This window comes from Thalassophryne amazonica, chromosome 10 (genome assembly GCF_902500255.1).
Source record: "Thalassophryne amazonica chromosome 10, fThaAma1.1, whole genome shotgun sequence".
In the NCBI taxonomy this organism is placed as follows: Eukaryota; Metazoa; Chordata; class Actinopteri; order Batrachoidiformes; family Batrachoididae; genus Thalassophryne; species Thalassophryne amazonica.
In genome coordinates this window covers 51,411,869-51,436,957 of record NC_047112.1, presented here as the reverse complement: position 1 = coordinate 51,436,957, position 25,089 = coordinate 51,411,869, and positions in this window count along the sequence as shown.

Below are 25,089 nucleotides of genomic sequence, written 5' to 3'. Positions count from 1 at the left end.
GTTTACAACAGTTTATGATGAGTTTAATCATTGCCACGCAAGATTGCGTGCAAGTGTGGCGATCAAAATCATGCAAGTGTCAAGGTGCCTTAACCATAACCCCTAGAGACCCCCCGTATTTCATGACACTGTCATGAAAATGTGGCGCATTTCATTACGGTATGATGGAATAATTGATTAATTTACTTTTTGTGATGCTGTCACAAAATAGCGTGAGATTGGGTTGCCTCAAGATCAGTGGTCACCAATTTTTTTTAGTCGCTCTCCATGCTAGACCAGTACCTAGTTAGTCCACTGTTGTGTCTGCCATCTCTTGATCAACTGAAACACACGGCCGTGATAATGAACTGCACAGAGAGCAGCTAAGAATGGATTGTAGGATTGAAACATGGAATAGGTCAGACCCAGTTGCACGGGTTTGACCACTGGTCTAGACCTCAAGATAAAATACTCTTGTACATATCCCAACTCCATGTTTGGCAAGCATCAAGCAAGTTTGAGTTGGCTAACACACACATGCTTAAAGAGGGGAGTCAATTATCTGCTCATAGAGTTGTTTAATAAGGCACTGATGATATGTGATCTCATTTGTCAGGGGGACTTGATGATTCCCTGAAAGAAAGTAATCTATACCTGGGCAGATGTCAGTCAGTCTTGTAGATCCAATGCACACAGATAGAAATGCCTTGTAGGCATAATTTCATTCATTCTGTATATATTTGTATCATGGGAAGAAAATCCCAAATAAAAGCCCACATCAGCTTTAGGAAAACAAGCTCCACACGAAAAGCCCTGTTGGCCAATTATAGTGTTAACCCAGGACCTTCTCACTGTGAGGCAACAGTCCTAGTTGCTGAGTCACTGAAATCCATACTTACTCCAATTCTCATCTGTTGCAAGAAAGTTATTGTATTTCCTGCTGCAATTATCCACTGCAGTTTCATAAGTACCTGGGTTATTAAAGATATATTATACGACAAGGGCACTCAAACAGCGCTGACCTCAGCCGGACATTGTCCCCAGCTATTATTATCTCAGCCAAACTGACAGAAGAGAGAGATCAGAGATTTTACATTTTCTCCCATTAGATCTTTGTGATGTCATCCGGCAAGAATGTTAAAGAAAGAAACAAGGGAAAATTCATGTTACAGTGTTTACCCATATTACCTCTAAAAGCTGATCCATCGACCACTGCCTCAGAAGATTTTGCCAAAACCTACTGATGATATTAACTACACACTCATACTAACAACAGAAAATACAAGTATATAACTTTATCAACTCCTCTATGAAATAGCAGAGATTTTTAGAAACAGAAAGCACAGAAATGCGAAATATGATTCAGATTGCTTTTCTTGTAGAAAATGGCATTTCAGCTTCATAATATAGGAATAAATAAATGGTAAATGATAACTGGACTGTATTTATATAGTAGAGGTGGGTGATACCGGGAATTTTGGTATTGATCCAATACCAAGTAAATACAGGCCCAGTATCGCCGATATCGATACCTTTTCATATTTAAGCTTCATAGATCCAAAGGATCCAAAAGACTTAGGATAGAATTTCGCCAAACATTGTACTTGACAACAAAATACTTTATTATCACAATCAACATTTTTGTTGAAAAAAAATCACTCAACACAACTTAAAACAAAATCTCCCGAGGGAGAGGGCTGACAAACCACAATACAAGGGTGCGCTGCTCCATGTTGTGTGACACAACGCAGCGCTGCTCTTACAGACAGAGAGTAGACTTTGATGTATCTGAGTGTGCAGCAGTCAGTGCATGCGGGAGAGAAAAAAAGCTTGAGTATCAGTCTTTTTACACGAGGATTGTTCAATATCAATACCAGTGTTGTATCGATATTATCGATATTAGGATCGATCTGCCCACCTCTATTATATAGCGCTTTTCCATCTGCATCAGATGCTCAAAGCGCTTTACAAATAATGGCTCACATTCACCCCCGATGTGAGGGGTGAATGTGAGGGATAAATTGCACAAAGTTTAATAAAAGCATTTTTTCCCCCTGTAAAGTTTTAGGTTGATTTTTCACAGGCAGAAATCAAATGCCATATTGTTTCAGGCTGAACACTATAGTTCAGTCTATTGAAATCATAACCATACATTGTACCAATAACTTCCAAAATTGCATTAATATATTTTCTGATAAAAAGCAATTATTTTATATATTTTTAAAAATTACATTGTATAAAAAGACATGAATTGTCAAAGATTAAAGCGATGCTCATGGAAAAAAATATGGAAGAACATCTTGCACACAGCTGTGCTTCTTCCAGAGACAAAAAAAAAAAAGACAGAAAATGAAATCTTAACATATTTCATTGGGCTGCAACAGAAAATTATTTTCATCGTCAATGTTTTGACCGTTGGGGTTTTACATAATTATTGTATGGCCTTGCCTTACAATATAAAGCGCCTTGGGGCAACTGTTTGTTGTGATTTGACGCTATATAAAAAAATTGATTGAATTGAATTGATTGAATTGACCTGTTGATTATTTTCTGGATTAATTAGTTGTTTGGTTCATAAAATAACAGAAAATGGTGACAAATATTCATCAATGTTTCTCAAAATGCAAGATCACGTCCATAAACATCTTGTTTTTTCCACAAGGTGTAAAGAAACTAATAACGAAACCAGAACATACTAACTTGGATATTAAAAAGGAACTCAACATAATTAATCAATTTCTAAAATAGTTGGGAATTTATTACATCCGTCAAGGATTAGTCTAAACTACTGCACAGGTTTTGGAAAAATTTTCACCACAGATAGATATTAGGCCATGAAATAATCTATTAAATTTTGAGGGTGATTTGGATCCGGATCCGGATGCTGGATCAAGTTTCACTTTATAGGCTTTGAAGTATTACTTTTAGCAGGATTACTTCAAAACTACTGCATTTATTTTGACGAAATTTTCAACAAAGATACATATTAGACCATGGAAGACGACATTAAGTTTTGGAGGTGATCTGGATCTTGATCCGGATTCTGGATCAAGATTTTATTTTATATAGGTTTTGAAGGATTAGTTCAAAACTACTTCATGGATTCTCACCAAAATTGCACCACACATAGATATTAGGGAATGGAAGACTGTATTTTGGAGGTGGTCCAGATCCGGATTGGCGGACGTGAGAAATCTCTGCTCTTGTGTAATATATTGTTGCAGCACTATAGAGCACCCTCACAAAGATTTCACCAAGCCTGTCCCCTGGACCCGTTAAGATTTGATGGCCTTGGTGGTGTCGAGGTTAAAGATTGCGTGTGTGGGATCAGAGCTTTACCAGTTGTGTTCCATCCACAGTAACATAGAACAATCATTCTATCAGAATGCAAGAATCAGACATTTTAAATGCTATCCAGGTTTTTCCACTAGATTTTCACTTTATTTACTTATTGTTGAACTTTTTCAAGAATATCAATTCTCATTTGGTTGAACATCCTACAGAGGGTGTCGTACTACTTCTTGTTTGTACTTTCCAGCGATTCTCCATAATCGTTTTAGCCTGATGATCTCCGTTCAGTCATGTGTAGATAAACAGAGGCAGATGCAGAGGCGTTTGCCTCTGAAGAACAAGTGAGATCAAATGCGTCAAAGTCACAGCATCTCGCCTTTGATCACAGCTGTGAATTAAGGCGCCGGGGAGCCAACAGGCTCAACAGGGGGCGCTGTGTCTATACTCCCAACAGTTTCCGTGCTTGAATCAAAGGGAATCATTCCATCCATAGTGCGCCCAATCACCGCTAATTACTGGTCCGTGACTCAATTAGGCGAATGATTAATGGCTTTCCAGAGAGATGTGGAAAGATTCAATTAGAAACAACACACATCGACAAACCGCTGTTCACCTCGTCTCTGCTTCCAGTCAGGGTTGAAATGAAGCAGACCTTCTTAAAGCGCCACAGCGTTTCACTTTTTATGGTAAGATCCAAAGTCATTTCCATGTTGCGGCACTGTTTGTTCTTCCAGATGTAAAATGTGTGCTATGCAAAATGTTCTCATACAATATGTCCCGTCGCTCGCGGGGGCCCCCGTTGAAGCTCTTTATCACAGCAATCTGGCCAAATTCCTCCAAAAGCGCCGATCCACGGGGGCGTGGTACATTTTCATCCAAGGAGAGATTTTGGATTAAACAAATGCTTGAGCAAACGTCTAACTATGCCAAATCTGTCAGTGCTCCTCCTCGGCCCTCAGCCCTGAATCAAACAAAGTGACGTTTGAGGGAGAGCAGAAGAGGAGAGGAGGCAGATGTAGGGAGGTTATGGGAGCGGGAATGTGGGGAGGCAGCCATGGAGCCATCTGGCTCGATTTCACTGAATTTTTCTCTTAGGAAATCAACAAAATAGCTTCAACTCAGACACTTAAAAAAAACCCTTCTGTTTTAGTATGATTTTAAACAAATGTCATCCTTTTTATTTAAAATCTTCACTTTCCTGTAAAACATGCGAGTGCGAGCCCAGACCGCTACTGAAAACAATCAAGAGCTCGACCGAGGCTGCCAAGTATTCAGCGTTTATAAAAATGCTTCACGGCACATTTTGTGTAAACTAAAGATGAGTCTTTGTCGCCAACAGGTTCGAGAATAGAGCCAAGGTTAAAGGCATTTTGAAGTCGGACTCATCAGCTGAAGGCTGTGATGCATCACCGCCTCGGCCCGTGCAGCGACACCGACTGCCTCGGGCTACTCTGTGGCAGCTAGAGCTGCATCAACAACACGCCTGTCACTCACCTTTCCAACCTCCCAGATTTCAGATGACTACACAATAAGCAGAGATAATTTTGATTTAGTGAAGCCCATAAAGTGCCATATGTGGCTTTTGTTTCCGAAGGGATTTGAGTGAGTACTTTTCTTTACACATTCAAGCACATCCCTAATCCAACATTTATTACCGCCGGCAAGAATCTGCTTTTCTGTTGGATTACTCAACAAAACATTTATTAACTACATTTCACAAAACTTGATAAAATTGTTGGGAAATGCTGTATTAAAGTCTGGGTAGATCAGGAGAAATGGGTGAAGTGTCCAAATAAAACCTTTGCTTTTTATGGATGATGTTTTTTTTGGTTTCATCAAACTGTGACCTCTGATGTGCACTGAGCATGTTCGAGGCTGTGAAGCAACTGGGGTCAGGATCTGGGGATGTGCTCTGGATCCTATACCGTTCAATGGTAGAGTTCTTGACCTTTGACTTCTCAGATGATGCTGTGATCTTTCTGAAATCAACTGATACTCCTGGATCAAGACTCAGATTCAGTCTGCAACCTCAATTCCAATGAAGTTGGGACATTGTGAAAAATGTAAATAAAAACAGAATACAATGATTTGCAAATCCTCTTCAACTTATATTCAATTGAATACACCACAAAGACAAGATATTTCATGTTCAAACTGATAAACTTTTTTAAAAACGTTTTTGTGCAAATATTTGCTCATTTTTGAAATGGATGTCTGCAACGTGTTTCAAAAAAGCTGGGACAGTGGTATGTTTACCACTGTGTTACATCACCTTTCCTTCTAACAACACTCAATAAGCGTTTGGGAACTGAGGACACTAATTGTTGAAGCTTTGTAGGTGGAATTCTTTCCCATTCTTGGTTGATGTACGTCTTCAGTTGTTCAACAGTCCGGGGTCTCCGTTGTCGTATTTTGCGCTTCATAATGTGCCACACATTTTCAATGGGCGACAGGTCTGGACTGCAGGCAGGCCAGTCTAGTACCCGCACTCCATTACTACAAAGCCATGCTGTTGTAACACGTGCAGAATGTAGCTTGGCATTGTCTTGCTGAAATAAGCAGGGACGTCCCTGAAAAAGACGTTGCTTGGATGGCAGCATGTGTTGCTCCAAAACCTGGATGAAGCTTTCAGCACTGTTGGTGCCATCACAGATGTGTAAGTTGCCCACACCATGGGCACTAACACACCCCCATACCATCATAGATGCTGGCTTTTGAACTTTGTGCTGGTAACATTCTGGGTGGTCTTTTTCCTCTTTTGTCTCCAGGACACAACATCCATGATTTCCAAAAACAATTTGAAATGTGGACTCATCAGACCAAAGCACACTTTTCCACTTTGCTTCTGTCCATTTCAAATGAGCTCGGGCCCAGAGAAGGTGGTGGCGTTTCTGGATGTTGTTGATGTATGGCTTTCGCTTTGCATGGTAGAGTTTTAACTTGCACTTGTAGATGTAGCGACGAACTGTGTTAACTAACAGTGGTTTTCTGAAGTGTTCCTGAGCCCACACGGTAAGATCCTTTACACAATGATGTTGGTGCCGCCTGAGGGATCGAAGGTCACAGGCATTCAATGTTGGTTTTCAGCTTTGCCACTTACGTGTAGAAAGTTGTCCAGATTCATTCATTGGAATTGGGTTTGTATTAACGACTTACAGAATTTAGCCATCAGAAGTGGTGAAAGTGTTGAACATTCGGTTACCTTGGTAGTGACATACTGTACATGACTCTGAGTCCTTGGCCTTTGAGAGTGAGAGGTGTATGGGAAGAGCTTGTGGAGTCATGAAATCATTGGACAGACGTGTTTAGTGATGTCAATATTCAACCCAATCTCATGGCAAGTCCGTGGTGGCAGCATGACAAGTGATTTCATCTATTAGTTTGTGATACCATCACAAAATGTATCATGGTATCATGATGGTATCACAAAATTATTTCATGAAATTTGGGGTGTCACCTTTGGGCGGGGGGGGGGGGGGGGGCTGTTGGGGTTATGATAAGGGTTATGGCTGAAAATAATGACATACACTTGATCTCATGACAAAAATCTGATGGCATGAGAGTGAGAGGAGGCTGCAATATCTTTGCAGGACAATGAAGGTCCAAGTCTTTCAGGTCCTGATGCTACATGTCTTGCTGTATGGTTGTGTATGCTAACATTTGAGCTAAAGCAGTGACTGGATATCTTTGATACTAAGTCTCTTCGGAGGCTCCTTGGGTACCGCTGAAATGACTTTGTGTCAAATGAGCAGAAGAGAGACTACGATGAGGAGTATCCCTTGCATTGTGAGGGACCATCTGCTTTGACATTTTGGCTATGTAGCCTGTTTATCTACATGATTCAGCACACAGCTGCCTGAGTGTTGAGGACCTCAGTAGCTGGAGAAAGCCAAGAGGATGCCCATGTTTCACTTGACTGTGGCAAGCCAAGTCAAATCTGGGAGCATGCTCTGATGCTCTGCACTTTGCCCCATTGACAACACCATGGAACTGCTTTGAGTCCTGGAGGCAACCACCCAGGCAGACAACCAGTCCATTGCCACATCTGTAAATTAACCATCTTTCTGCCACAGCCAGGTGAAATGTGGGTCTCCCCTTGGCCTTCTCCAGCTACTGGGGTCCTCAGCACACAGGCACCTGCATGCTGGATCATGGTCCATATCCATCTATCTGATAATCATCTAAATAACCATTTATCTGCTGTGGTAGATAGATTATTATTTAGAGATGAGGGCATTGACTGATTGCCTACCTGGGTGGTTGCCATCAAGGACCCAAGGCGGTTCTGTAGTGTCGTGGATACAGCAAAGTGCAGCAACAGTACATGCTCCCAGATTTGAGTGTTATTCATGGAATAACACATTTACAATTGTCATAATGTGTCATACCTTTATAAATGCTTCTCATTTTTTAAATATTTTAAAGTATTTCTCAGTTACCAATTGCTAAACTTAGCTTAGTTGGTAATAATTGTGGAATCAATTTTCTTTGTATATTAAAACCCACTGGTAGGTACACAACCTACACAACCTCCACTACATTGTCACCATCAACAAAGCTCCAGTGAATGTGGAATTTTACTTTGTGACATTTTCAGAGCTCTTGCTGAGAGGAGCTGTCGGTAAAATAGCGTGTTAGAAGTGAAGAATTAAAGTCTTTTCCCCAGCAGAACAATGATAACAACATAGCGTACCTACTGGTAGCACTAGTTTCTCTTCACTTCCAATCTTAGAATGAGGGATAGTCAAACTCCTGCAGCTTCATTGTCCTCACAAAATGCAATTTTCAGTTTCAACAATAACTCTTGAATTGTACAAACAGGTAACAGCTTCTTCATTTATAAGCTGTATCCTGGAAGATTATTTTTCTGGCTTCTGTCACACTTTTTTTTTTTTTTTTTACAGTATTTATTTATTTATTTATTTATTTAGTCTCAGAAATAACTTACTGCCTCCTTGAACATGACTGGTGAAATTATAAGACAAACCAATATGCACATTGTTTCACAGAAGCAAAAAGCCATTAACAGTGAAAAGCTAAAATAAGAGGCAGTGTGGTTGAGACAAAATAACAAGTTCTATACGATGCCTGAAACCTCCACCCCCCCCCGAAAGTCATCAATCGTAATATTTAGCCTTGACTTGTACCCTGTTTAATTTATCTGTTCACATTACTTTCTTTTTTGCTCACATGTCCTGCCAAAAAAATTGCTGTGACAAATGATTCACAGAAATATTTCACAAAACACAAGAACATCACCAATCCCAGGGAGTATGGAAGACAAAAAAGAAAGGGCAAATGACTGTGATGTATGGGCACTTTATCAGTCATTGTGCTCCTGCTCACCAGATATAATAAAGAACACATTGACCTCAACAAATTCAAGTGAATCTCTGCCTACAGCTTCCCATCCAAGATCAGCTTAAGGCTGTTAGTACCCCCCCCAACATTTCCTGGATTTGTCATAACTGGCTCCTATTCTGACACATGACCCAGACGTCTTTGCAAGACCTCAAACTGACATTGCTCTCAGACAAATAGACCTCCGTGCATCAAAGCCGAGCACTAGGGGGCAAATGGGGGTGTAGGTTTTTTGGAACATTACAATTTCTGACAAAGTTGCTTCTTTATGCAGATGATACAGCTATATATCTAACTGACAACCATAAATGCGGCATTTAAACCAACCACAAGTTCAAATGTAACATGGCCCCACTGCTCTGTGCACCAAATGTGTTATATGACATGCACACAATATCTGGAAAGAAATATGAAGTGTGGGAGTTTACAACCTCCCTGCAGGTCATCTTTTAGAGAGATGGAATGGAACAACAGCATAGATTTTGCAATATCTTATCTGTCAAAAATCCAGGCCTGGGTTTTCTCCTCTTTTTTCCCTTTACCCTCTCTCACTCAATGTCCCCGTCTGCTAAGGATGTACATGTATCTGTGCAGACCTAGGCCTGGTCTGATTTATGACTATACGGATATAGAGAATCAAATGGATAGCCTGCATGTGCTCCTTATTTATAGCCAACACAAATGAAAAGTGAGCTCATCCTCTCAGTCTTGATTTCTTCTTCCGTGCTCACTTTCTTTCACTCTCTCTGTTTCTTACAGCAACGCATCTGCAAAGAATTATGGTTACCACTCACAAGAAAGGCACATGTGTGCCCCTTACGGCCTCACTGAATTAGAAAGGACAGCGTGAATCAGGACTGTAACGGGTATCCAGAGACTCAGAAACTGCTAAAATCTGAGAAATCTTAATTTTAAGTTACCTCTTGGTGTATTAGCATAACTGAATAATTCATTAGCTGCATTTATTCATAAAAACCCTAAAAAAACACAAAAACAAAAATCACCAACAACAATTTAATGGCTATAATGACACAAAAGTGATTCTGGAAGAACCAATAATAGTTATGTATAATTTTTTTTCAACATTTTTGAATAATAATAATAATCAGTAGACCTGTGTATAGCATTGGTTTGTAAGATGTCACCACACATTTAAAGTATTACTCTTTTAAAAGGTAAGCTGCGGGGATTCCACTTTTCCTTCAGAGAGATCCCCACCCTGTGATTAGAGAAACAAAATTACATTACAAAATTAATTAAGATCCACCCAAACGATTACTGGATTAGTCTGGCATTAATTGAAAAACCAGATGAAGACTATATATCACACAGATTAGCTGGATCTGATCCTCGTGTGAGCAAAGAAGCAATAGCATGAGGTAATGTTTATTACAGAAATGTTCTCTTATGGTATGGTGAGACTAGCAAGGGTGAGGCAACATTGCATCAACCAAGTTGGCATCTGTATTCCAAACCCGTTGGAAATGTTGTATGGCTGGGGGGCCTGGCTGCCTTTTTGTTTCTGTCTTTTGTTTTTCCTTCCAGGTGGCTTGCATTTGGGACTGAGTGGCTGTGTTGCTGAGGTTATCAGGACCTCACCCTGATCACCTGCGGCTCGTCAGGACTCACAGCTGAGGTGCATCTATATGGATTGGAACATGGTGGCATTTAAGACTGGAGTATACAGTGTGTATTTGCCAGAGACTCGACCTTGTGACCAGATGGGTGAGATCGTCGTCTCGGGAGCCATCTCATCATCAATGGATGCAGAGAACGTCCAGGGTTTGATGCACGGTCTGTGAAAGAGGAGGGGGTGAGGTCTCACGCTCGTCAGCACACTTCCTGAGGTACGTTAGATTTTGTGACTAACATTTATACAGTCAGTAAATGTGGTGTCCCTCACACCTTTTTATATTGAGCTGTATGTTAGTCATGTATCGGCTTCCACTGCAGTGGAGTTTTGTGAACTGGATGTTCCATGCCTGCAGGGTGGGAAGCTGATCAGTAATCAAGCCAGGAAGTGTTTGCTGTTTGTACACCTTTAAGTGTTCTCTCTGTGTGTAGAGTGTGGACTCACATAATGGTTCCTTCTTTCACAGACTCGGTTTGTTGCGGCCACCTGGGGGGTGTCGGCGGGGTCCTTGGGTGCTGCTGGGAGCGCACCACGCCAGACCGCACTTTCTTTTGTTATTTTTTGTATCACTGTTATGTATTAAATTCAGTTAGCCTTTGTACCGTGCTCTGCTTATTTCATACTGGGTCCTTCAAACGCTGGTCGGTTCTCCGAGCTGCGTCCGACACATAACAGTAGTCTCTGGCACAAACATCACGGACCCAGCGGTAGCAGAGACGTAACGCGCCGGGAAGGTGGCAGCAGACGTTCAGTAGTTATCCGGATCAGTTGCGGGTGCTCTCCGCCCGGATGGTGCGTGTTTGAGACCCATTGCTGAATACTGATTTGTGCTCTCTTGCAGCCGTGTTCCTGTGTTTGTGCCTTATCCGTGGGTCGTGGTGGAGTGTGACTGGCGACGGCTTCGCGTCACGCTCCGACCGGATAAGAGGTTTAAACGGGAGCTGCAAGAGTGTGTCTGTAATGGGTGCACGCGCACGGCGGAGCTCTGTGGCACGGGTCGCTGAGCTTCCTGTGTTACAGTTGTAGCCCCGTTTCCCCGGATAAAGATAACTACTGCGTCTGTTGTATCAGCTCCGGCATTATTTAGTTGAGCACATTTTGGTTGTGTGTTGCACACAGCTGCGCACGGAGATGCAGCTCGTTTGTTTTCTGTCACCAAAGGGGTTTTTTTCATTTTTAGCACTTTGGCTCCCTCTTTTGGTGACTTAGTCACATTACCGTTAAGCTCTTAAATTAGAACAGGTGTGTTCGATTTGTTTGAGCTTAACGGTATACGTCACTTATTTGTTTTGTGTTAGTTCATTTTGTGTGGGTGTTTTTTGAGTTGGTTTTTGTGTGGGATTTTATTTTTTGTTTTTCACTATTTAGTGTCTGGGGTCGTGACCCTGCAGTTCTGCCAAAAAAAAAAAAAAAAAAAAAAAAAGGACCCGAGCAACCTTATGTCAGTCTGTTAGTCTTTCTTTTTGTTTTTGTTTTTTTCAGTTTCACCTCCCAGGGTTTGATGGGACGGTCCCCTGGGGGGTCATGGGGGGGGTATTTGGGTTGTTGTTTTTTCTTTCTTTTTTTTTGTTTTGTTTTTTGTTATGCCCTCTCTTCTCCTCTGACTCCAGCCGTGTGAGCCGTAGTGTCGGCGTTGCTGGAGTGGTGCAGTTAGGTTGTGCTGGGTGTTTCCCGCTAACGGTCCGGAGCCAGAAGCTGTTCGGACCCAAGGACCCCGCCGACACCCCCCAGGTGGCCGCAACAAACCGAGTCTGTGAAAGAAGGAACCATTATGTGAGTCCACACTCTACACACAGAGAGAACACTTAAAGGTGTACAAACAGCAAACACTTCCTGGCTTGATTACTGATCAGCTTCCCACCCTGCAGGCATGGAACATCCAGTTCACAAAACTCCACTGCAGTGGAAGCCGATACTTGACTAACATACAGCTCAATATAAAAAGGTGTGAGGGACACCACATTTACTGACTGTATAAATGTTAGTCACAAAATCTAACGTACCTCAGGAAGTGTGCTGACGAGCGTGAGACCTCACCCCCTCCTCTTTCACAGACCGTGCATCAAACCCTGGACGTTCTCTGCATCCACTGATGATGAGATGGCTCCCGAGACGACGATCTCACCCGTCTGGTCACAAGGTCGAGTCTCTGGCAAATACACACTGTATACTCCAGTCTTAAATGCCACCATGTTCCAATCCATATAGATGCACCTCAGCTGTGAGTCCTGACGAGCCGCAGGTGATCAGGGTGAGGTCCTGATAACCTCAGCAACACAGCCACTCAGTCCCAAATGCAAGCCACCTGGAAGGAAAAACAAAAGACAGAAACAAAAAGGCAGCCAGGCCCCCCAGCCATACAACAGGAAAATTTGATCTGACACTATAAACACTTGAATGCAGCCAAGTAGAACCTTTTAAAAATAAGGAAACACTTCTGAATTGAATATGTAATGCATAAATACATAACTGATAAATGAATCTAAATAAGTACACTGACCACTCTTAACTTAGGGGAGGTGATGGTCTAGTGGTTAAGGCATTGAGCTTGAGACCAGAGGAAGCTCGGTTCAAATCCCAGCCTGACCGGAAATTCACTATGGGCCCTTGGGCAAGGTCTTTAATCCCCTAGTTGCTCCCGGTGTGTAGTGAGTGCCTTGTATGGCAGCACCCTCACATTGGGGTGAATGTGAAGCATTACTGTAAAACGCTTTGAGCGTCTGATGCAGATGGAAAAGCTCTATATAAATGCAGTCCATTTACCATTTATTTATTTAACTTTAAAAATGCGTAATTTCTTTTCATTGGTATTGTGTAGAGAAATAATTAGCAACTGTTTTTGTGTTGTCATATACCAGGCAATATGCCTGCAACATACAGAAAGCATCATAACAAATTATAATAAGGCCTCAAATTCAATATTTTATTAATTTATTGAATAAAATTGAGCAATACAAGACTCTCATTTATTCTTTGATGGAATAGACATGTTTTCATTTCAAATTAATTTTTCCGTTGAGCCACTTTAAGGGGTTTGGAAGTAGGTATTCTGCTTATTCTTCCTCAGCAGATTATCCTTCTCGATCTCAGCCTGTCCTCTACATCTTCCTCTGTCACACCAGCCACCTGCATGTCCTCCCTCAGCACATCCATACACCTCTTCTTTGGCCTCCCTCTTCTCCTCCTGCCTGGTGGCTCCATCCTCAGCATCCTTCTCCCTATATACCCTCTGCACATGCCCAAACCATCTCAATCTCGCCTCTTTGACACTATCTCTAAACTGTCCTACCCATGCTGTCCCTCTGATATTCATTCATTCATCTTCTACCACTTAGTCCGATTAAGGGTCGCGGGGGGCTGGAGCCTATCCCAGCAGTCAAAGGGCGCGAGGCGGGGTACACCCAGGACAGGATGCCAGTCTGCCGCAGGGCCACAAACAGACAAGCAAACACACACACCCACACACACCTAAGGACAATTTTAAAGATTCCAATCCACCTAACCCGCATGTCTTTGGATGTGGGAGGAAACCGGAGCACCTGGAGGAAACCCACGTAAACACGGGGAGAACATGCAAACTCCACACAGAAAGGCCATGGGAATTGAACCCATGACCTTCTCACTGCAAGGCAACAGTGCTAACCACTAATCCACCATGTTGCCCCCTTTGATATTTTCATTCTTAATCCTGTCCATCCTTGTCATTCTGAAAAAAATTTGCCGCATCTTCAGTTCTGCCACCTCCAGCTCCTCCTCCTATCATTTGGTTAACACCAAAATCTCTAAGTCGTACAGCATAGCTGATCTCACTACTGTCTTGTAGACTTTTCCTTCACTCTTGCAGATATTCTTCAGTCACAAGTCACTCCTGCCACTTCTCTCCACCCTGTCTGCACTCTCTTCTTTACCACACTCTCCATTACTTTAGGTAGTTGACTCCAAGTATACATACTCATCTACTTTCACCACCACTACTGCTTTCAACCTCACTGAGCTCCCCCTCACACACACATGTACTCAATATGGCTCCTACTGTGTTTCATTCCCCTTTTCTCCAGAGTGTATCTCCACTTCTCCAGGCTCATCTCAACCTCAGCCTCACTACAGATGACAATGTCATCTGCAAACATCATAGTCCATGGAGAATAATGTCTGACTCCATCTGTCAACCTGTCCATCACCAGTGAACACAAAAAACAGCTCAGAGCCTATCCTTGATATACTGTAATCCCACCTCCACCTTGATTGCATCTGCCATTCCTGCTGTGGTCTCTGACCACTGTCACATTGTCCCTGTACATGCCCTGCATCACCCTCACATACTTCTCAACCATTCCAGACTTCCTCCACAACTCTTATCTTGGCACCCTGTCCTAGGCTTTCTCTAAATCCACAAACATACAATGCAACTCCTTCTGACCTTCTCTGTACTTTTCCATCAGCATTCACAGCACAAACATTGCATCACCTCTGCAGTTACTGAAGCTCTGTGCTTAAAAATCTTCTCCACCCCTTAGGCATCCTGGAGTAGCACACTATATTTCTATCAAATGTCTACGTTTCCTCAAATATTTTGCACACGACTGTGCAATTAGCTACTTGTCATACTATTGACATGACAATTGTTGATATTGTCCCCACTATTAATTATAATACCAACATGTTATATGACGAATGAAATTCAGACACACAGATAGCTTATCATTACATGTAAGTCAAAGAACAAATTTTGCCACTCTGCACAAGCCATTGGCTGGGCATGGCTCCTAAAACTGTCCCTTTTGTATCTGTTATCTAATACCATTTAACACACCAGCTCCTGTCCAGAATTTCTGTTGCTCTGACAACTGACCCAGCATCTATTTGAAAGAACCAAAAGATCCAGAATCATGCCTGAATCTCACCAACTTAATCCTGTTGACATAGTAATCTATGAACAATAAAGAAGGCCTATGGGAGATGTATGTGTCTTCAAACCCTCCATCCACATGTACACTTTTACCCAAACATCTAAAAATAGCCATCTGCCCATAGCTAGATTTTTTTTTTTTTTTTTTTAAACAATTTCAGGTGATTTTCCAGTTAAGCAAACAAATACTTGAAATACACCTTCAGATTTGCAGCAAGGAGAAAGGAGCATCGCAAACATAGCCATGGGGTTAGCAGGCTGCAGCTTTCTCTGAAAGCCATTGCCCATCCTCTCTCACATAAGCATCAGCCGTGTGGGCTCATGGCACTCACTGAAAGAATGGGTTGTTGTGAACAGGAGACTTGCCCTCACTGAGCCTCGCACACACACCAGGTTGCTTGTCTCTTGAGCCTTCAGGCTTTACGTTTGGTCCAATAAAGGAAATCTTCAACAGCACACATGGTCGGGTGAACTTTCTGCTGTCTTTTTGGCAGATGTGGATGGTGAACTGAGGTATGGATTTTCGGATGAGGTCACTGTTTACCTGGAGATGTGATGAGGTTGCGGTGCGCTGCAGGGAAGAGCTCACTCAGTGCACAAACCGCGTCTGTCAATCTAATTTGGGTTCACTTTCCAACGTTTTTCTGAGTACATGTGAAAGTTCATGCCTACATATGCGTGTGAGAGAGAAGGCTTACGCCCGTATGTGTACTCTGTGTGCGCCTGTAAGCGGAAGGATCCAGGTAGAAGCCAGATAACCGCTGCCATCACTCACACCAGCAGTGAATCTTCGACTTTACTGAGCCCTTACTCCAAGATAAGGCTTTGGATCCCTTTGGCTCTGCAGTTTGATCAATCTGCAGATTTACAGCCACCACTGCAGCACAGTGAAGCATGTGAGCAGTAAATTCTGCTCCCCTCATAGAAAATGCTCCTCTATCTCTCTCATATATTGATGCAACACCCTCGAAATCTTTCGTCTCCAGTTTCAGTGGAGTAACTCATGAGTGGTTGATGTACATTAGCAAAGAGTTCTTTCTCTCTGTTTCTGCTCATATCATTTTTACACATACTTAATACAAACCAGAAACTGCACAGTTTCGTATTTGAGTCTTTTTATTTCAGTACTGATTCATCAGGCACTCAGCAAGTCTTGGCTTCAGAGACGCAAACCACAAAAGGTGAATTTCGGGTTTAAACCCATTCCCAGATATTCAGTGCATGCTATAGTGAGGATATAATCAAACCTTTTTCATACTTTCAACGACACAACCTGACATTTTAATTTTAACTTTATTTAACCAGGTTAGTCCCATTGAGTTCGAGACCTCTTTTACAAGGGAGACATGGACAATTTTTAAAGTTTCCAATTCACCTAACCTCCATGTCTTTAGATGTGGGAGGAAGCCGGAGCAACCAGAGGAAACCCACACAGACACGGGGAGAACATTTAAACTCCACACAGAAAGGCCACAGCTGGGAATCGATCCCATGACCTTCTTGCTGCGAGGCAACAGTGCTAACCACTAAGCCACCCTGCTGCCATGGTGAAGTATTGTGAATAGACTGATATATATACTGGACAAACCCTCCATGATGTCAACCATAGGTCTTCTGAAGAGACCTGGCAGATCCATTTTGACGCTCCAAAAATGCTGCCTTGGGTTTCGCCATGTTGGCAGTGTACGTTACCTTCCCCTAGGCTAATTAATAAATAGTGAAGAGGTGCAGCATTGGCAAGACCCTGCGTTTAGATGGGAGCATGAAGATGCTCCCATCTAAACATCAAACAGACTAAAGCTAATCGGTGAATGTTGGTTTAGGTATTTTATGAAAGGACTGGATTTCTATGTCACTTTTCCACCTAGCAGATGCTTAAAGCACCATATAGTTATGCCTCACATTTCCAGCTCATTGGACAGAGACAAAATAGCTGAAGGAGGGAGTGGGATTGGAACCCAGGTCTAAATACTGGAAGGCTAATGTGCTACTTGCCCTATAAGTTTTAATATCCAACAATCTTCTAACAGTCTTTTTGGGGTCTGGGAGAGATCTTCTTAAGGGGTTGCTTGGGTATGGGTATTATCTTACAGTTGTGGATGGAAGCTTACATGCACTCATCATGAACATGATGTCATGCTATTTTTGAGCTTTTAATGATCTTGAACTATTCTTTTGAACTATTCTCAAGGTGCAATGATGTACAGCATACATCATTAATGACTTTAAAAAACAAGAATTGGGTGCATAAACTTTCATTTATTTTGGATCTACTTTGATTCACACTAAGTCAAATTTGTACATACAGTCTCAAATATATGCATAGACCCCTACTAATATTTGGTTAAATGTCCCTTAGTAAGCTGCACCTCAACCAGATGCTTTTGGTAGCCATCAACAAGCTTGTGGCATAATTCTGGCTTTAAATTTAAAGCAGGCTACCATTAAGCTTCTGGAATGGCCTTCCCAAAGTCCCAACCTCAACTCCAGTGAAAATTTGCAGACTACGCTTAAAAGCTGTGTCCGTGCCAGGAAACCAACCAATTTAAATAAACTCTACCAATTCTGCCAAGGAGAGTCATCAAATAAACAGAATTATGCCAGCAGCTTGGTGATAACCACCAAAAGCTTCTGGTCGAGGTGCAACTTGCTGAGGTACATTTAACCAAATTTTAGGGGGCTGCATGTATATATTTGAACCTGTATGCATAATTTTGACCCTGTGAGGATTAGAGAAGATCCCAAATGATTTCAACTTTGTGCACCCAATTCTTGTTTTTTTTTAAGTCATTAATAATGAACACTGTACAGTCATTACACCCTGGCAAAGAACAGCTCAGTAAATCATTAAAAGCCTAAAATTACATGTATGTCACATATGTCACAATGTCATGTGTCTCAGAAACACATTTTCTGCAGTTATAGGTCACATGAAGTACAATGTCAATTCAGTGAAATATATATATTTTTTCTTTTTGTAATCACCTGGATAACCAGCTCATGCAAGCATGAAACCTTTTTGTGACTTTTTTCTCTCCTTAAATTCACATTTCCATTCAACATATTTTTAATTTGGAATGTCAGATTGCACAATTTGAAGTGTAATGGAAACCTGTAAACAAAACAAAACCATATGGAAAAATATTTAAATAATCGGTTCAGTGTTTCAATTGTTTTCAAGTGATTTACGTCTTGAAATGCTTGAAAACTAAGTGAAACATTTCATTGTTTCAAAATGAAATTAATCCTTGTGAAAATGGTTAATTACTTTAAAATGCTCAAGATACTAATTGAAAAGAATTGCTTTAGAAAACAGCTCACTTGTTCATAATGCTTGAAACACAAGAAAGGTGACAGGAGTACACAGTGCCGATTCTTCGGTTCTGAATATCGTTCAGTTTCAAAATTTTTATGTACTGAATATGTTCAGGAAATGGAGTCTTTCCATTTCTCATTAATATTTTTTTCACTGTCTTTATTCATTTTTGCTGTCAACATCAGAAGGAAGCGACCACAGCTCCTTAGCACCAGTAAGGTTCAGACGCCACTGGCAGACAGAGGTGTGAGCTCATTTTGAAATCAGGATGGCACTCATGATGATTTCACTGGTGAATTCTTTATGTTTAATGTTCACACATATATCAGCTGTTCTGACAGACTTGTGATTCTGAGGACCAGGCACAGACCTGACTAGGGCTGAAAATGCCGCTGCATTTAGCTGATACTTGAGACACAATGAATTCTCGGCAGTCTTGAAGCCGCAGAGGTGATGAAGCAGACAAAAAGCCTGGATCCCGTGTTCCTGCACTGTGAATTGGTGGGAGCTCAGTGAAGGGATGAAGGGGGAGCTTAATGGCAACCTGCCTGACCTTCTGACCTTGCTTTGTTGGAAGGGAGGAACTTGGGGTACCTGACTAAGGCTCCATTCAAGAATCATAAAAGCACAAAGCTTGGATATCCGACATGCGGTTCAAATTCCTCCCATCTTTACAAGGGGTTGGTGAAGGCTCCTGTCAAACTCCTACAAAGAAGTACAATTTATTCTCCTTGTTGGGCAGCAGATGGAGTCTTTAAAAAACAGCAGGTTTCAGTATTGCAAGGGTTTCTCAAGTTTACCATTGTGAAGGATTCTTAAATTACAAAGAAAACAACAGTCACATTAAACAACAAGATTACTTTTTTGAGTGCAGTCAGGCAATTAACAAAATTAAGGTAATTAATTACAAGCTTTGCAATCAGTTACGTAATCTAAATTATTTACATGTATATATATATATTTTTTAATATCACCTCTCAAATCGCAATGATGATCCTTTGGACGTTTTGGGTTTAAGCAGGAAGTCTCAATAGAATTACCAATATATGGCTCCCAGAAACTCCCTACTAATTAACCGCTAGCTGGTTATGCCATGTTTTAGTCATGTTAATGATTGTTGTGTTTGTATCTTGCTGCTGATGTTGTAATCAGTTGTTTTGTTTCTTTGTATATCTCCTGCCTATTTACTTATTTATTTTTTAACTATGTACAGCACTTTGGTCAGTGTAAACTGTGTTTAAATGTGCTTTAGAAATAAATTTTACTTACTTACTTACAGAAACGCAAATGAACAAATAATAATAAAAAAACACTCTTATTAAAAACAATTACAGAAATACTTTAATTATAAAAATAAACTATGCAATCTAAGGACTTTGCAAAACTGGTGCATCATAAACATACTGATCATGACTAATTGCTGCTCTACAAAGTGTATTTTCAAAAAATGTTATCATTTCAATTAAGGTTGTGGTGTGTATGATGTAACAGTGTTCACTTTGCATATCAGGTAGTTTTATGACTTTGGAATACAGCTGTGATCCTGTTCCATTAGAAAAATATCTGTGTGTGTCGGAGGGGGGGGGGGGGGGGGGGGGGGTAACTAGTGGTGATGAGGTAGAGGAGGGGGTGTCTTGTAGGTGATCCGCAAATAATGAGAGCTAAATAAGAACATTGATGTTTTAAGGACACCTGTTGGTTGAGAGTTGATGACTTATGGGAACACCTGCTTTATTTAGAGATTACACCTGTTGTCAATTAACTGATTTTGAATAAATACTTAACGATCTGAGGAACAAACTGGTACAACTTATGCTTTGCTGCATTTCCTTATGCCTGCCCCTTTCCCTCCAATTAATTCATTTGGATTAACTAATTATTTAAGAAATGATTTCTTGGAAACTTGGAAGCTTGATTGCCAACACTGTTTTCCAGTAACTAGGGTTGCAAAAAAGTGAACTTCATTGAAATGCAGTTTGATCCATCAATGCCAAACTCAAACAGTCTAACATGTTTTGGTAAGGCCTAGCTTTCTAGTTCGCCAGTTCATCCACTGTACTGAGCCAATGACTACACTGAAATATTCATACTAGTGTTCTGTGGTAGGTAACAAGCAGTATGTCAGAATCTGTAGCATGTCCAAATACTCAGTAGCCTTTTAGTAGTAGATCTACTTCCTCCATAGTGTGAAAAAAGACAACACAACACTATTCTATGAAGCAGCAGGAGCCTGGTAATTGAAGAACAACGCTCAGTAAATTATGCCATACCCTACCATTTGCTGTGAGCACGCCATTGCCCCAAGATTGGGGTGCAAGTCCATGGGGCACATCGCACTCTTCCATGCAAGATCTAATGCACCACATATGCACACAATAATTAATACTTAGTGGGGCATATACATACATGAAATGGTTTGTTTTATAATAAAGGCACCAAATAGCACATTGTTTGATACATAATAAAAAAAGTAGATATCATGCTTTGCCCATTTTTTAAAATTGATGTAATTGTGGATGTAATGGATTCAGTATGTAAGAACACATAGAAAACATCATTTCACTTGTATCTATATGACATTTTAAAGACATTCTGGAATGGCACGGCAGCCATCTTGGGTTTTGCTATTTATTTTACTCGGGAAAAATTGAGTATGGCATGAAATCTAATTTTTTTTAAATTATATATCAGTCATTGTCTGTGCAAAATTTGGTGCTTTTATCATAAAACACACAATCATTTTACATATTTGCCCCACTATATGTCATACAGACACACATGAAGTGTCATTTTCTATGTTTTCTTACATGGTGAATCCATTCAAACCACATGCATATTGACTTAAAAAAAGAAAAAGAAAAAAAATGAGCTTGGCACAGTATCAATTTTTTTAATTAGATATCAAACAATGTCTGCAAAATTACCATAAAACACACAATTGCTATTTTACACATATCTGCCCTCCCAAAAGTGGGCACAGCTGAAGAAAATGCATTTCTCTGTCATTTCCTTAAACTCAAACAAAACTCCATTGCATTTCCTCACCCCCTCAGGGTTCAAGTGTACTTAAAATACACTTAAAAAGTATTTAAGGCCTAAATTAGGAGGAGTTATTAGAAATAGAAATAGAACTGTGGTATCCGTGAACCACAAGCATATTTAACTTTATTTTAACAACAACAAAAAAAAAAACATTTTGCACAATATGACCCCTTTAATGTGTGGCAGCTGTGCTTAGCATTCATGAATTTGATGCATGCTGATATAAAGACTGTTGGGCAGGTTCAGGATGAGATCACTACTCCTGCTTAGGAGACATCTAAGGCCTTGCAGTGGAGTTAAAAACACTCTGTTCTCCTTCCCACAAGCTTTAAAACCTTGGAACCTTCCCTCAGTGGCCACATTCCCGCTGACGGGGATCAAACGAACGTTTGCTTCACAAAAACAAGCCTCTCCTCATTTTCTACCATCTTGTGCATCCTTCTTGTCTGCACTTAAAATCCAGCCTTTCTATACTAATATCTTCCTCCTCAGTGATCTTCCACATGTGCACATCTTGCTACACTCCTGTTGTCCTATAGGGGGAGACATGACCTCACGATGCACCCATCTGCCATCTTTCACATTGCCTCCAGTGCTGTAGTTAAAAACAATGCCAGACTGGGCTCCTCCACTGTGAATACATCAGAAATACTTTGAACAAAACAGACGGGCAGCAACATTCACTGTTGGTAATGATTTGTAATTTACGTGTGTTTACCTGCACACTGGGCTTCAGTGACTGACTTTCACTACCACTCAGTTTCATTGTTGCTCTCCTGCTGCTAAAATATGTGGTATTACATTGCTCTTGCATACAAGGATACCTCAGGAGTGTGCGTCCATCATAATACAAGATGTGTAGTTATTATGGCTAAACAAGGTTCAGGGGGTTATTTAAAAAGAATATTATTCCACTACCTGCTAAAAAATTATAATCAGAATCAGAATCTAAGAAAGATCAAATAAAATATCATAATCTGATTATTTTCTGTAATTTTTAGATCATCTCAAAGCAACATGTAGTTAAAGAAAAGCTATGCATGTGATCATTATGTAATGTTAAGATAACATTTGGAAAAAACAAAAACAAAATTACACTGTGACATTTTCATGTTTTGCACTGATAGGGTGTAAATTTCATTAATTTTGCATCTGAGTTTATCTGATTCCTCAGTAAATATATTGTCATTCACTTCATTTTATTGAATCTTACATTAGTAACAAGAGATTTCTGATCAGATCTGATCAGAGATTTCTGACATCTGCCAATCCGGATCTAGATCACCTCCAAAATGTAATCAAGTCTTCTATACCCTAATATGTATCTGTGGTGCAAATTTGGTGAGAATCCGTGAAGTACTGTTGACGTAATCCTTCAAAGCCTATATATGAAATGAAATCTTAATCCAAAATCCGGATCCGGATCACCTCCAAAATGTAATGAAGTCTTTCATGCCCTAATATGTATTTGTGGTGCAAATTTGGTGAGAATCCGTGAAGTACTGTTGACATAATCCTTCAAAGCCTATATATGAAATGAAATCTTAATCCAGAATCCGGATCCGGATCACCTCCAAAATGTAATGAAGTCTTTCATGGCCTAATATCTATCTGTGGTGAAAATTTCGTCAAAATCCGTACAGTAGTTTTGACGTAATCCTGCTAACAGATAGACGGACACATAAATAAATAAATAAATGCCGATGATTTTATTGCATCCTTGGCGGATGTAATAAATACATGAATCAGTCTCAGTGGATTCAATTCCTCCATAGGGGTTCATGCAGTTATCAAGTGTTGTATTTGACCAGTAGTGCTGAACAAGTCCCAATACACTCCGATCAGTAACCCGGATCACGTGACTAACCTGTGAGTCACAAGTACGTGTAGTGTTAAATTGCCACTGTTGAGGCATGTTGGTGTAAAGTGTTAAGATTCTGGTGTTAATTTCAAACAAATTTACACCACATTGGTGTCACACCATCGTGTTAAATCATACAGTGTTAATTCAACTCCCTGCAGGTGTTAAAGTACATCCATGAGTGAGTGGGAAATGAGAAAATGAAGAACTGTCTACATGTAACATGGTAAAAAAAAAAAACTTGCACAGACTTTGAGAACTGAATTAGGGTGATTTTGGGGTGCTGAATCTGAATCTGAGCTCAAATTTCTTCTATCATATCATATTTTTTTGCAATCTGCATGTTCCATATTAATGGGTTACACAAAAATTGCTCATTCACTCGAGTTTGACGCCACTAATCATGTACAAAAGCAGCTTCAAAAGCATAGTTTGTAAACCAGGTTCGCGAAGCGTGACCAAGAGCCGTAATATCGTCTATGGTGCCGAAGAGGTGTGTGAGACTGCAGCTTTTGCTTCAATGCTTGATACAAGAAATATGTTTTCATATCTCAAAAAGGTGATGTGATTGGCAAAACTAACACCAGGTTCAGATTCAGCGCCCCCAAATTACCCAAAATCCATTGAAAAACTCCATGCAAGAAAAATCGTGTTGACTAGTGCAATAAAACACCATTACTGGCCACACTGTGCATTTTTAATTTAACCTTTATTTAATCCGGTTAGTCCCAGTGAGATCGAGACCTCTTTTTGCAAGGGAGACCTGGACAATTATAAAGTTTCCAATCCACCTACCCGCATGTCTTTTAAATGTGGGAGAAAACACGAGCACCCTGAGGGAACCCACGCAAACACTGGGAGAACATGCAAACTCCACACAGAAAGGCCATAGTTGGGAATCGATTCCATGACCTTCTTGCTGTGAGGCAACAGTGCTAACTACTAAGGCACTGTGCTGCAGGAATAATGTTACACACTTTAGCCACCACAGCAACAACACATTCTATGGGATTATCACACGACACACAGTAACAACATAAACTGATCAAGCTCCCAAGTTTGGAGTTGGTTCACGGACAGTCAGCACTGATGCTTTATTTTCAGAATTGGAGTGAAACCTGTATTGTTCTGCCATATTTCACGGCATGTCATGATTCAGCATCACGAAATACACATGAATCTATTGGTTCGTGATACTGTAATGAAAAGTGAAACATTTTCTAAACGGGGCACAAATTTATTCTAATATGTTCTGACGGGTGCATGAAATTAAATGTGATGCCGGGACTCTGGGGGGTTATGGTTAGAGGAATGGGTAGAGTTAGGTTATGGTTAGGGGGACGGACAGGGTTAGTAATAATAAAATAAAAAAAACCTGTGTCACGAAAATTGACTCATTTTGTGACGGAACCACAAAATTAAAAGTGATGCTGGGAAGAGGCGGATCCGGGGGGTGCTGTTGTTAGAGGAGGAGGTAAGGTTATGTTATGGTTATGGTTAGGGGGAGGGATAGGGTTAGTAATAGTAAGATAAAAAAAAACCTGCGTCACTAAAATTTGACTCATTTTGTGACAGGACCACAAAATTAAAAGTGATGCTGGGAAGAGGGGGGTCCGGGGGGTGCTGTTGTTAGAGGAGGAGGTAAGGTTATGTTATGGTTTTGGTTAGGGGGAGGAATAGGGTTAGTAATAGTAATA